Below are 14343 nucleotides of genomic sequence, written 5' to 3'. Positions count from 1 at the left end.
ATGAGCAAGATCAAACCACTGCCTCAAAGAGTTAACATTAAGTGTCATCTCCATTTAACAGCTGCCCTTGGAAGGAATTTTTTATTTTTGCTCAAGGAACCATTGACAGCTCAAGCTTTGAAAGGGAAACTGTTAGAGAGAAGCAAATATGCAGATTATTTTCTTCTATGTAAGGAAGTTTGCAGGTGTCCATGTGTTTGCTGATTGAAATTTGATTTGCATGAATTAATATTTGCCTCAGCTCCAAATAAATACGGCTGTACAGAACTCAAATAGAGAGGAAGGATGTGAATTATCATACTATGATAATAGCTTGACTAAACATTGGCTGCACCATTTGTAAGTGTGGACCGATAAACAGTGTGGCCATGTTTTAATTTCACACTTCAGCAAGATTATGTATCTGTGGCTGGACTGGCAGGATATGGTTTACATTCTGTCTCTTTACCATGCAAGACGATTGCATGGACCCTCTGTAACCTTGCTTCTATATGCACTTCATGATTATTGAATTATTTAAATATTGTAGATTCAAAACCTCAACAGGGAGCCCTGTGACAATATGGGGTGGTTTGGAGGGGCTGTTTAGTGCTGTAACAAAATCTGTCTGTATTGATTATATTCTTGCTACAGAAAGGTTTTGAAGTTAAAATCTTGCTAAGATGGTTCAAAACTATAGCAAAACACATTTTATAATTTTGGAAATGTAATTGTAAAAGGCACATCATAATTCTAACCTAATTTTAAACTTAAATTCATTGATTTTTTTTTGGCCACTTGGAGGCAGTTCAATAAGCCATAAACACAAAGTGACATAGTGTAATATCACGTTCTGAAGTGGTTGTGGAAAATGTGTTGCTTATATGCATCTAGTAGACGTGGAGCAACATTAGAATTAATCTGGAGTCCAATATTTACTTACCTCTTTGTTCTGTTTTGGTCTTTAGAAACTGAGGTAAATACTTGGCTCTTTAGCTGCTAAATGCTTCACTTTGTTCACCAGCTAGTGGCTAGGTTAGTCTTTGTGTTGTTGGTGCTGGGCAGGTAGTTTACAATGGATTTTAGAGGTTTTTTTTTAAAAGGATGCTGACATCTTGGGGGCTCTATAGCTTATAGTTCAGGACTCTCTGTGTATAGTTCTGAAAGAAACTGCAGGGTTGGGTAACAATGATCTATGGGTTTGTCACTACAGCCTCCTATTTCACATTACCCATAGTCTTTTGATCTATTGTTAACATAAAATAATGATTAATGCAGCTTTAAATGAAAGCAATCATGTGTAGTAATGCTGGAGCTGGAATTTATACATTTTAACAGTCAGAATTTCCAATAATTCCAAACATCTAGGTTACACAAGTTTACACTACACCAAAAAAAATGTGAAGAATTTTAGTCTCAGAGGGATGAATCCTGAAGCACATCAGATCCAACCCCCCCACTTCACCAATAAAACATCTCCAAATTCTCATGCGCTCTCTCTCTCTCTCTCTCTCTCTCACTCTTCAGCACACACTCAAACACACAGATGCACACATGCACAGCTCTTTCTCTATCCCAAGCCTAAAAATAGTAATATGCACACAATGCCATGGAGCTCTAAGGCAATCACAGGTCGTGGGAGCATGATACATGATTCCAGGGTGACATTTCACTGATTATGTTTTAAGTCGTAGATAACCTAAAGCTGTTAGTTTTTTTTTTTTTTTTCTCACCACATGATGTGTACAGTTTGCTGAAAATAATCATACACTTGTGACCTTAAAGCATCAGGCATTAACAAAAATGGCTGTGGGCAAGTTGGCCTAACCAACCTCTTCACATAGAATGCTGCTTGATTTAAATTAACAGGACGGATGGTGAAACAAGTCAAATGTGCACAAACATTTGGGACATGTGGTAAGAAAATATGTTCTAACTGGTTGATTGAAAGTCAATTAGATTTAACAATATGCCAGTATCACAATATCCTGGCCAACATTTGGGTTTGTGATATTTTCTTAATAATTACTAAATAAAACCCTGGAACTATTTGAAAATATGAGTCAATGTGTCTAAAGTTGGTAATTATCTTGTGAAAAGTTAGTTATTATTTTCAGTCACACAACTGTATCTTCTGTACAACTGCTTCGGCATAGGAGCAAATTCTTCTTGTGCTTGTTGTTAAAGTAAACCTCTATTTGAATGTCTGACTGAGATATAAACTGCAATTATATATGATCATCATCCTGTCTTTTAATTTGACCGTTGATAACTTTGCCCTAGACAGTACCGCTTATACAAGACCTGACCAGCATACAAGTTAATTTTAGGCAGCAAAAGGACTAGTTACGTTTAGGTAAAGGTTTTTGGTTTGAATTAAAACACACTCCAGAGGAACGAACACAGGGTTTCTTGGGTTAAAGTATTTTGTTTTCACGGGGAAGTGAACTGGCTTGAAAGTGCTGTGTTTTGTGAACCACCCATCCACCCCAACATCCGTCCTATTTGGCCCACAGCATTCTTTTACAGCAGCAGTCATTGTGGTGCATACAGCAAAAACAATGTGGAGTGCTCACGAATTACAGTGCAAACTTTTATATTACATACAGCCTATAGGTGTTGAAATTAATTAAATAATTGATGCATCGTGATGCGGACATGGACAATGCTGCATCAACCCTGACAAATTATAACGCAATATGTTATTGCCATGTGCTCAGTGCTGTAGTTTTATGTATCCAATTTATTTAGTATTAGAGCACTTCAGACTACTTCTCATTTATACATTTAATGGGATATAGTTTGAGAATGTATAACAGCAAGGCTAGGAGGGGTCTTAAGATTGCTTTTAAGTGACCGCAATGTTGATGCAAATGTATGCTCAGTGCAGAACATGATGTCCCATTCTTTAGGGTTATAAATACTATCTCACTGGACATTAAACATGTTCTTGGAACATGAAGGAGATTGGTACCGTGTGACCTGAAAGAGGTAATTGATTTATAAACTGAGAGCAGGTCTGATTTATATATACTATGGATTAATGCTAATAAAAGGGTTTTTTATTTCAAGAGGAGGAGGATCAATTTGTATTCTGAAAGCAGTAGCCACTGGAGGTTTCTGAGGACCAGAACAATCTGATTTTCATGGTCTGATTTTTATGTCATAGGTGCAACAGCTCTCTGAATGGGTTGCAGTCTATGGGTGGTTTTAGCTTGCTCAGGTTATACCTCAAAAACACATAGGGCTCTATTTTAACAATCAAAGTGCACGACGTGAAGCACATGGCGCAGGTGCCTTTAGGGTGTGTCCAATTTCAATTTTACTAGATTTATGGGAGACAAAAGGTTAAAAAGGGTTGTATTTAGTGTTTTTATTAATTCATAGGTGTGTTTTGGGCGTAGCATGCAATAAACCAATCAGAGTGTCATCTTCCATTCCCTTTAAAAACCAGGCATGTTTGTACCTTGGCGCATTGCTATTAAGATGCCGGATTTGCACATCATAATTTTTTTTTGTAATCTTTTGCATGTTTGTGTGCTGCTGTGTGTCCCTTTGTATGTATAACAATCATTGTGTATGCGTTGTGCATAAGCATAGGCACATTTTACAAATTCACTGTTAAAATAACATGGGTGCAAAGATGGGATTTAAATAGCTAGGGCATTGGACAACTGCGTCGGTATTAAACTAGCAAACTAGGAAAGACACTTTGGGCTTTGTGCTGCGCTGGACGTGCAAGATAGGCGTAGAGCATTACTATGTTTTGGGTCACAATCTGACTAAACAAATGTGAGTAGATACAATTTTTTTTTAATTGGTGATTAGTGGGCCTACACCCTGGCTAGGACTGGTTAATCTATAAAATGTAACCATATACAGTATATAACCTTAAGATGCGACATTAGCCTTCATTGAATTAATGTATGTTATTAGATTTTATAACAGCCATGGTTTACTCTGTTATGCTCAGCAGTTTTAACATCTTTGTTGCTATTAATTGTGCTCTAAAAAAAAAAGTGTGTTTATGAGACCAAACGGATGTGTTTGGTCTCTGTCTCTGTTGAGACTTTCCTCAAATTGTGTCTTATGCCAAACAGCAAGTCAATTACAATATTAATAATGATAATTAGTGTCCACATGAGCACTGCTCATAAAACATTGAAGACGTTTGGGAAATGTAATTATGCATTGAAAAATAGCTTTACCTTGGTAGCATGTTCTTTGCAAAAAAATGATTCCTACATTTTTGACAATATAAAAACATCCCCGCAATCTTACAATACTCATTCTTTAATCAGTGCAAATTAATGCAATGGGTCTCAGACCTTGTGTAACCTATATTACAATTAATTAAGCAATACAATACAGATGAAAAAAACATATTTTACAGTCGCTGAGAGTTTGTGGTAGTCTTGCTTGGCAGACCCATCTCCACAGCGCTGCAGCGTAATGCCTGGCCCCTCCACACATACACTTCTGGATAGGAGAAAAAAACGCTCTTGGTTGTTTGCATTACTTAAACCAATCACAGTTGTCTTGGGTGGCACTAAGCTCCAGACGCAGCAACAGTGGATCTGTGTAAAGGGAAATGCACAATAATTCACATTTTCTTTGTTGATTTGGCAAGACTTGGCTAAAAAAACAACATTTTTAGTGTGTGTTTCAGTTAGAGTTTAGATTGTCTGCCCGAGCCAGAACTTGGCCGATATTTTCTGCCACTATACTTAGCCTGAGCCAGGCCCTTGATCAAGCATTTTGTTTCAATCATTACTTTATTAGTATAATTGGGTGGGGAGAAAGCTACGCCTCTCCAGATTCTCCCATTCTCCCGCTCTGAGTAGTGTGGCCAGTGCATGCAGACCGTGGCGAAGGACAGTATTAATTAGGTGATTGAGACAAGAAAGTCTCATATATAGTTACAGGGCTTTTTATTGTGTTGCTGCCTCGATCTGTTACCCACACTATTCGGCTGAGGGAGGTTGATAGTTTTTTTTACGTTTCTTTATTTGTATCCATTTGCGATCCATTCCATTCTGAATTAACAAACACCACAGTTTACATGCTTCATCCTTCTTGCATTATTTCTTTAAGATAATTCTAAACAGATTACTGTAGTTTAAACAACTCGGAATTGTAGTTGAGAATGTCAGTTATAATGGCCCACGAATTAAAAAATTGTCCGGTTTATATCAGGCTCAGGCTCATGATTACATTTAATGTGTCAGGCCTGGCCAGGCTCGGACACAACGTGCATGGGCTTGGGTAGGGTCGGGCTTGATTTTTTGGGGCCCGATCTAAGCTCTAGTTTCAGTGATAGTAGCATTTCATCTGAAACTGAGTGAATATTTATAAAGTAGCTGAAGTATGTGAACTAGACCAAAGCTATCAGATGTAGTTATAGTCTGTCAGAACTTTCTTGGCGAAAAGAAAGCTTACTCTTTACTTTGTTAGCTCTTAATGTAAATATTGGTTCAAGCTGTTTGAATAAATGACCAGTGTTGCTGGTTTTTGTCCAGAGAGACAGACTCTTAAAAGATCTTCTAGCTTGAGGGGCTCAGTTTCTTTCTCTGCATGAAAACAATATCCAACTGTTAGCTGCACACAGAGAAGAACTTCTAAGCACGTTTTTTTCAAGTTTTATCTTTTAATAAGCATTTGAAGTGAAACATCACACGGTTGTAATCACTTTGATTGTAATAAGACAAAAAATTAACACCCATTGTAGATTATATTTGTGAAAATAGTGCCTAATCCTTTTCACCGCATGAGTTATACCTTGGCTTCCAATACACTGAACAATACAACTTTGTCCACCTGAGTATTTCCTGGCAGTTTAGCTGCAGGTGTAGAAGTCTAAAAAGAGCAAAACATTCAAAATGTGAAAGATGGAGATTTAATAAAATGAATGAAGCATTGTTGCTTTCAGCTAAACTTAAATTCACTCTCAGGTGGGAATAAATAGAGCCTCCTAATTTCAGGCCACATAGTCTATTCACTGTCATCCCATAGCGTCCTTAGGATAAGGACTATTGATTCAAGAGCAACTTTGCTTTGTGAGGTTGGATTTGGCTTTCGCATGATTCTCAATGAGCAGACCCTACAGCTTACAGCTGTCATTTTGAGAAACATTCCAGTCTTGTAAATGCACATTTGCTACTGTATTTTTTTCACTTGAAGAAACCTGTCGGGTTAAAAACTGTTAGTTTTTAAACTACTTGCTTAGAATGAACCCAGATCTATTACATTTTTTCTGACAAAAGTGTGTGCGTCTACCAATGTGTATGTGTCGGTGTGAGTGAGGTTGGGTGACATTATAACATTAGTAATGGTGGTTAATAAAGAATTAGAATGTGTGTATCTAGTTACAGTATAATTTGTTAAGTGAAGCCATAATGTTTGGAAATGGCACCTACTTCACCCTGCTCTTTACATGCCCTTCATAGACTTGAACTGTACAACTCTTTCATTTTGTTTACGTTTTGCTTGATGTTTCTACCCAGATATATAACATAGAATTTTTTTAAATATTACAAGAAAAGACCCAAGATTATAGATTGTGTCTGGGAAGCTGTAATATCAAGCGTAGATTTCTTGTATTACTTCACAGAGAGTCCTGAATTCTTGTCGCTGTGTCTGTAGACCCACTTGTGGAATGTTGATTGGGAATTGAGAGAGTCATGAGTGGTCCAGCCAATCAATTATGGGCACCTTTACCTTATTAACCCCTCTCTCTATACCTGTAGATGCTTGCTGGAGAACATGTAGACTGAAATACCACAGTGCATGTCTTTGCAGTGAATAATAAGTGTCCATTACAGGTCTTTTAGCTTGAAAAGGCTCATCACTTCTGCTGAAAGGGGAGCATATAATGAGATACATATTTCCAGGAGAGGAAGACTGAAAAACACAAAGGAAAAACACACCTTTGACTGTTACCCTGCATTGCTACGAGAAACTTGGTTAACGGATTGCTGTTTTATGACATTTACTTTTCAACATAACAATTGAGATTAAAATTCATGGTCACTGAGGTATTTCTTAAAACTTATTTGGCTATAAATAAAGACGCAATGAAAATGGTGAAGTAATAAATATCTGAGGACACCAGGGCATTTTAAGGCAAGCTGCAAGGATTCTTCTTGGTAAAATTGATTTCAACTTTATAAGCACCACGGTACAGCATAGGTTGTAGTTAAGGAAAAATAACATTTCTTACCTCATTATACCTAGCGATAATCACCGTGGTCCCTAGTCCACATGGCTTTTCCCTTATTTTGACGTTTCATATCAAATATTTCATTAATCCAGCCTAGCAAGAAGATGAGAACACTGTTTGAACACGACAGGCTCAAGGGGATGAGGAGGAATGGGCTTTTAATGAAGAGGACAAGGTTTTAGCTTGGGAAAATGAACTCCAGCAAAGAGTGGGAATTACTTGTCTGTTGCTTTGAAGTTAATGTGAGAGCCTCAATTAAATAGAAAAAAATGTCCCATTTTTTCTGCACTTTGCTCTGCTTAGCAGAAATCCATAACCTTTGGCGAAAAAGAGCCTTCCCACGTGTTTTGGATGCCAGTACTTCTGCATTAGCTGAGGAATATGGTGTTTTTGCTGCATGTGGGATATGACACTCGTGGCTGACAGCAACGTGTAAATGCACATGGTCAAGGCCCATTACCTAACCAGTGAGTGGTAGTACATTCAATTGAGGAAATTACTTTTTGGTTCAGTGAAATAAGTGATTTTTTTTCTCCGTATGTAAGGATAAACCCTTATCTTTCTACGGGGATTGGAAATGCAGCTTGCCAGAACAGTCAGTTTCATAGAAGCTAAAAACATGATGAAAAACACAAAACGTGATCTTATTTGCATTAAACAGGTAACCTACCATAATCAAATTTGTGCTTTTGCTTTGATGAACATTAACAACACATATGCACACCTTGTCAGGAAACACATTATTTGCACAGAGCTGACATTTGGACATTGGGAATACAATATGCATGTAAAACTACATGTGTGCTCCCACTCAGCAATTCACCAGATTCCACAGAATAAATTAGATATAAGTCAAGTCTTGGCACAGAATAAAATGAACATTACAATAAGAATGGATTTAGTGAAACATCAGCTCTCTTTCCATTAAAATTACCCTCAAACCTCATCTTGTGTATGTCAGATGTGCTCCTACCTCAGGCAGAAGACTGAGCTGCTCATGCTGAGTATGAAACAGACTCCCTCTGAACTACTAGTGTAACATTGTGAATGTCTGTGTAGACTCAAGGCCACGCCAGGCTCTAAAAAATAAAAATGTGGGTTGACCGAAAACATATTGTGTTATCTTCCAAATACTGCAGATATAATTTATAAAATTGAATTAAATGAAATTAGTCATTGTGCAGTAAAATGTACTGTGAACGCTGTACTGAGGTGTTGTTTTCACATTAGGTGAGAAACACATCTACAATAATATAGAGCAGATAAACAATTATTTTAAAGAGGGATTATTTTTGCTAAAATGTGTCACAGTGTTCCCTTTTGTAAAATGTATGATTCTTTAGTCAATGTCTTTCATTAAAATCACCAGCAGAGCAACAGCACAATTTTTTTTTTATTTTAACAGGAGGCAGCAAGACATCTGTCACGTTGTGTTACGGTTTTGTTTCTTGCAGTTATGCATCAGTGAATGAGTAATTTTAAACATTAATAAACTCTTGGCAGTCGACTACAATAAATAGAATATTTTGTATCTCTTTCCATAAAGTAGTCAATTGATGCCTTATTTATGTACTTCAAGTTGAAAACTTATAAAAGTCACATTTCCTCTTTCCATTGGCCATCTTCTTGTCCTAGTCTTTTCCTACTTTTTGCTCTGAAGAGGACATCTATTATAGAGGACACACAAATCAAACCTTTTTCCAGGATGTGCTCTGCTCTTGTATAATCTTTCCTCTGGTGTACCTCCCTTATGTATTCTCCTGACAACTCTGATAACACCAGACACCGGTGGGCTATTTATACACCAAAACTAACAAAATTTGCATCTAAAAGCCACTTGGCGAGCACAATCGCCTCATTCTCATAACACCCACAACAGGGGCCTCTTACAAATATTTCCTCAAGTTTGACAGTGCATTTTTTCAGCGGGCAAGCTAAGGTAGCAAATGGCGGAGTAACCTTGCACCCCATCGTGAAGGTTATCACTTTCACGATCAGTGTTGCAGGTGTGATGACAATTTTCGTTCCAAACCAATTACGTTCTCTCTCACTTATCACCACTTGACAATGTCGCCTAAGAAGGAGCTGATGATTTTTACTCCTATTTGAGCTGAACTTTCCTGCCCTCATCCTTCTTACTATTGAATCAGAAAAAAAGAGCTGTACCTACTGTTTAATGCACTCTTATAATTGAAAACAAATTGAAAAATTGTATTACTGGATGTTTCTGATACAAATAAGACTTAGAAATAAGGCATCTTGTTTGTCCCGATTGCTGGTGCTGTACTATATATTCCGAGTGAAGGTGCTGGACAGGGCTGACGGATGAGCAACTCATGGTGAAAAAAGGGATTCTGGAGCCAGTGGAGTCCTCGTGCTCACAGGCTGTCAACCTGCCAGCACTCAGCCGAATCCTCAAGTGATTGCATACAGACTTCAGCACAGTCACACAAGGACCACACGGGCCTTATGATAGTGTACATATAGTGTACTGCAGATGGAATCCATGGCAATTTAATGCTGGTAGAAACTGCATAGACTGCTGTGTGCGGTTTAAAGCAAGTGTGATTTTAATAATGTATATTATCTTGAAATCTTTATTCATTAATCCCACGATTTGTTGAGTCGAGCAGGACAACTTACACAAATTTATTCCAGTTGGCTTTAAAAATTGTTTTGTTTTGACTAACAGAGCAATCATCTTGCCTCTTTGTCTTCAAACTGTTTTGCCAGATCAAGGGGTCTCAGCGGAGATAACACAATGTTGTGTTCCCACTCCTTTTAAGGGTTGACATTTACCCCCAAAACTATATATGGTGGACGTAGCCTTAATCAAAGCGATATACGTATGACAGTGTGACATTTAAGAAAGTGCCACCTTGCACTTGTAAGACTTGAAAAATAGGCTTCATTAATGGTTTTTATTGGCAGTGGGATTGTGCAGTAGCCATACACACCTTGTGATCTAAGTAAATTAGCTGTGAAATGGGGAGTTCTGCTGATGTGAACTTTGAGGTGGGCTACATAATTTTGTTTCTTTTTTTACATAACCAAATAGAGCATGACAAACCCCTGGATGTAACCAGTAAATCATAGATCATTGTAGTCATTGTTTGTGTGAAAATTACAGCACATATGTTTACTTTGTCTGCTTGTGTCAGCCTTTTTCAGAGTTGCTGTAGGCTGGAGTCCTTCTGACCCTGTCCCTTTGAACGTATTGCCATTCCACTCCATTACAATTGTGCAATATAAATTATCTGTATCCGACACACAGTCCATTCTCTGGGCTCCTGTGCCCCTGAATGTGTTCCCATTTAGGTTGAGCGTTTTTTCCTCACCTTATTGTACAGTATGACAAGTATGTTAGTATGTGTGTTATCCAGCAAAATTGGACATATCACTCTAGCTTATAGATGTTGATTTGTGACCTGAAATTCACATAGTGGAGCTCAGTCCAGTGCAAGAGAAATCACCATGGTCTCTTTATGTTAGTTTTATAGTTTCCTGTAATAGATTTTCATTTGCAGAACCCAGAGAAAAATCTAGGCCACCCTTGGAAAGGCCACCAATGCCTCAATGAGCAATCAATGGCCTGCATTCTTCTTTTACTAGAAATATGTTATTGGGAAATGCTCTACCCCAGACATTTTTACATGGGACTCTTATGTACAGTATGTTATGCATGTCTTGTATGTTATGTTACTCAATTCAGTGTTCAAGTACATGTTTTATTCTAGTGTTCATCAGAGTAGGGCACAGCACCACATGACCACTTGTGTCTGTTTTATTTAGGAGCAGGTAAGACTGAGGTACTGTTTTGGCATGAACCAACAGGGTGTAGTCAGAAAATAGGGGCACAAACATAAGGACGCTTATTATAATGCTGTTGGCTTTTCATGGTATATAATTGCTTTTGCACAATTTTACTGTTGTGGTCATTCATTTCCTGCAACATTTACAATTACTACTAACATAATCACTCTCCTGGGAATGATAATCTTGGTCCTCTGCTCATTGAAAATTCCTCATTATATGTTTCAGATTTGCCCACATGCCATTTAAATGACCATTTATTGTATCTGCCAATAAACGGGACTTTAAATGCACTCCAAGAATTAAATTATACAGTACCCATGTAAGGCAATGATTATACTGATTATTGCAGCTTCACCAGGTGATCTTATTTTAATTAAGGTCATAGTGATGTTTACTATTTGTTTTTTGCCAATTTTGATTAAGATGTTGCCAGAAAATAAACATTTTAATTCATTTTTGTGTAGGCAGTATTGGTAAATATTCTAAAGCCATACTCGCAATTTATTTTTTTAAGATTATTTTGGGCTTTTCATTGACAGTATAGCTTGAAGACTGGAATGGGGAGAGAGATGGGGCGACGTGTAGGGAAGGGCTGCGGGTCAGATTTGAATCCGGGGCTGCTGCCAAGTACTCAGCCTACAGTACGTGGGCCGCACACTCTACAGGGTGAGCTAGAGGTCGACCCCACACTGGCGAGTCTAACATGTTGATGTTTAGCAGATATTATCTTAACTATGCTTACCATTTTAGAGTGCTAACATTTGCTAATTATTAGTAAACAAAAAGTACAGCCGTAGGTGATGGAAATGTTAGTTTTGCAGTTATTTGGTTATAAACCAAAGTTTTAGAATAAGTGCAATGTTGACATGATATTGGCGATAGATGTAAAGTTGAAGGATCACCAAAGTTATTACAAATTGCATGGCTATCCATCTAATAGTTGTTGAGATTTTTCACTCACAACCACAAATGTCAACCTCAATAGTGATGCTAAAGACAAGGTCAGGGAATCACCAACTTTTCCTCTGGGGACCTACGTCTGCTTAATATTACATGGCAATCGATCCAATAGTTGCTAAGCAATTTCAATCTGGACAAAGTAGTGGACTAACCAACATTGCCATTGCTGCTAGCGTCGCTAAAAAGATGATGCGCCCCAGGCCAATCAATCAATCATTGGTCTATGGAGTACTAAAAGATAAGGGAAACCAAACCGAAAAGAAACAAAGCCACAAAAACAAGACTACCTGTACCATCTTCCCATAATCCTATAATAGTAAACAAAGGGTTTTGCTGGGGCAGGGAGGGAGACAGACGAGAGCCCTTAGTGCTCCCAGCGTCTTGGTAAAGGACACAAGCATTAAAATAAATACCACAAAGGCCAACAGAGGGACCACATAGCAATCATTAATTTTTCGAATCACTTTTTTCCAGTGTTTTGTTTCTGTACATGTGCCTCAAAGGTCATCTGTGTACTGGATGCAGGAAATCAATAGAGTAAGAGTACAAGTACTTTGTTTGCAAATTTGTTTATTATTAGGATAAACCCCTTGAGATGTATCATCTCGTTTTTGAGGGGGTCCTCAAAAGAGCCAAGCTTCCTCATGAAAAACAATGAATACCATGGTTGAACCTCTGGTGTCGCCATGAGTTGTTGGCAGGGATGCCATGTATGTCACTGTTGTTACACTGCCTTCACAAATCCCTCTTACGACTCTGTTTTTCTCCTTCTGCTTCGGACAACACCACATCTCTCTAGATGAACAGTATGCAAATTATCAAACATAACTATAGATAGAATGCTCAGCAACAAATGCGCTTGACATGTTCAGCTCAAACCAGAGCCCTCAAAATTTATTTTCACGACTCTGTAAAACAGACGTCATTCATAATCACTGTGCTATGGAAGATAAGATATAAATAAATAAATTGCATTAGTCTTTTTACCTTGACAATGGGGTTTAATGGAATCTGCTGTCCTTTCCTGGACTAAATGGAAATATCTATGTCCCTTTCTTCTCTCTGTCTTGCTGTCTCTCATTTACTGAGTCTGCCCACACTTCTATTCCGAAGTGGTTGTTTTAATGTGGCTGTTTTCTCACTAGAGAGTGTCTTAATGGCTTTTACTGTCCATTAAAGCACATCAGCAGAGACACATGTTAATAATAAGGAATATCTCAGCTTAATGGCTACCACCAAAGGTCCAGGACTGTCAGACTGGCAGTGTCACACGCTGAATGAATTCATGAAGGGGACTGGCTTTTAGCACCCTGTGCTGATGTTGCTGATGAGTGATACCATTAAGTCAGCTGTACTGTACAGGTGTTAAAGAATTATTATTTTTAAATATTTAACGTGAAATCTCCGGGAACCATCACCTTATCGTGGTGGAGAGGTTTGTGTGTCTATGAACCTGAGAGTTGTGTTGTCTATGTTGGCTGTGTGCTCCTGGTAGGGTCTCCCATGGCAAAGTGGTCTCAGGTGAGGGGCCAGACAAAGAAGGGTTCAAAAACCCTATGAGTAAGCGAGGCAGTGAGGGAGTGACCCTGCCCGGAGGAAGTCCGGGGCCCCCCACCTGTGGGAGGAACCGCTGGGGTCGGGTGCACTGCCACATGGGTGGCAGCAAAGGTCAAGGGCCTCGCCGGACCAAACCCGGGTGGAAAAGGCTGGCTCTGGGGACGTGGAATGTCACCCCTCTGTGGGGGAAGGAGCCAGAACTTGTGCGGGAGGTGGAACGCTACCAGTTAGATTTGGTGGGGCTTACCTCTACGTGTCATCTTGTTTCTGGAACCATACTCCTGGATAAGGGTTGGACTCTGTCCCTACTCTGGAGTTGCCCAGGGGGTGAGGCGCTGGGCGGGTGTGGGGGATACTCACAAGCCCCCGGCTTAGCGGTGGATGCTCCTGTCCGAGTGACATTCAATTCACACCTCCAGCTGAGCTTTTTGTGCGTCATTGAAGACTGGGGGCATTGAACCTGAGTGGACAATTTTTAAAGTTTCCATTGCTGAAGGGTCTTAGGGTCTTAGGTGCCTCAAGGGGTGGTAACCCACGACCACCCTGGTGGACATCGGTGGTCAGGGAAGCCGTCCGACTGAAGAAGTCTCTCCGGTATATGTTATCCTAGAGGACTCCGGAGGCAGTTGCAAGGTACACACGGGCCCAAAGGGCTGCACCCTCTGCCGTCACAGAGGCAAAGCAGCAGGTGCGGGATAAGTTTGGAGAAGACATGGAGAAGGACTTTTGGTCAGCACCAAGGTGCTTCTGGAAAACCGTCACCTAAGGAGGGTGAAGCGGGGAATCATCCAAGCTGTGTACAGTAAGGATGG

At 39.2% G+C, this 14343-nt stretch overlaps 1 protein-coding gene and 1 long non-coding RNA gene across 12 annotated transcripts in view; one reads left to right on the top strand and one right to left on the bottom strand.

The window, feature by feature from the left end:
• The window catches only part of LOC116705547 (protocadherin-15), a 207455-nt gene that overhangs the window by 4151 nt on the left and 188961 nt on the right, over nt 1-14343 (top strand). The gene's annotated exons all lie outside the window — the stretch shown is intronic.
• Nucleotides 2684-14343, bottom strand: part of LOC116705550 (uncharacterized) — a 20987-nt gene continuing 9327 nt past the window's right edge. Inside the window, exons 2-3 of the long non-coding RNA XR_004335952.1 lie at nt 10922-10931; nt 2684-2747 (exon numbers count right to left, since the gene is read on the bottom strand). This is a non-coding gene — a long non-coding RNA (uncharacterized LOC116705550). The remainder of the gene's footprint in view (nt 2748-10921; nt 10932-14343) is intronic.

This window comes from Etheostoma spectabile, chromosome 17 (assembly GCF_008692095.1).
Source record: "Etheostoma spectabile isolate EspeVRDwgs_2016 chromosome 17, UIUC_Espe_1.0, whole genome shotgun sequence".
Lineage (NCBI taxonomy): Eukaryota > Metazoa > Chordata > Actinopteri > Perciformes > Percidae > Etheostoma > Etheostoma spectabile.
The sequence above is the reverse complement of the archived record's forward strand: the minus strand, read 5'-3'. Positions and strand labels throughout refer to the sequence as shown.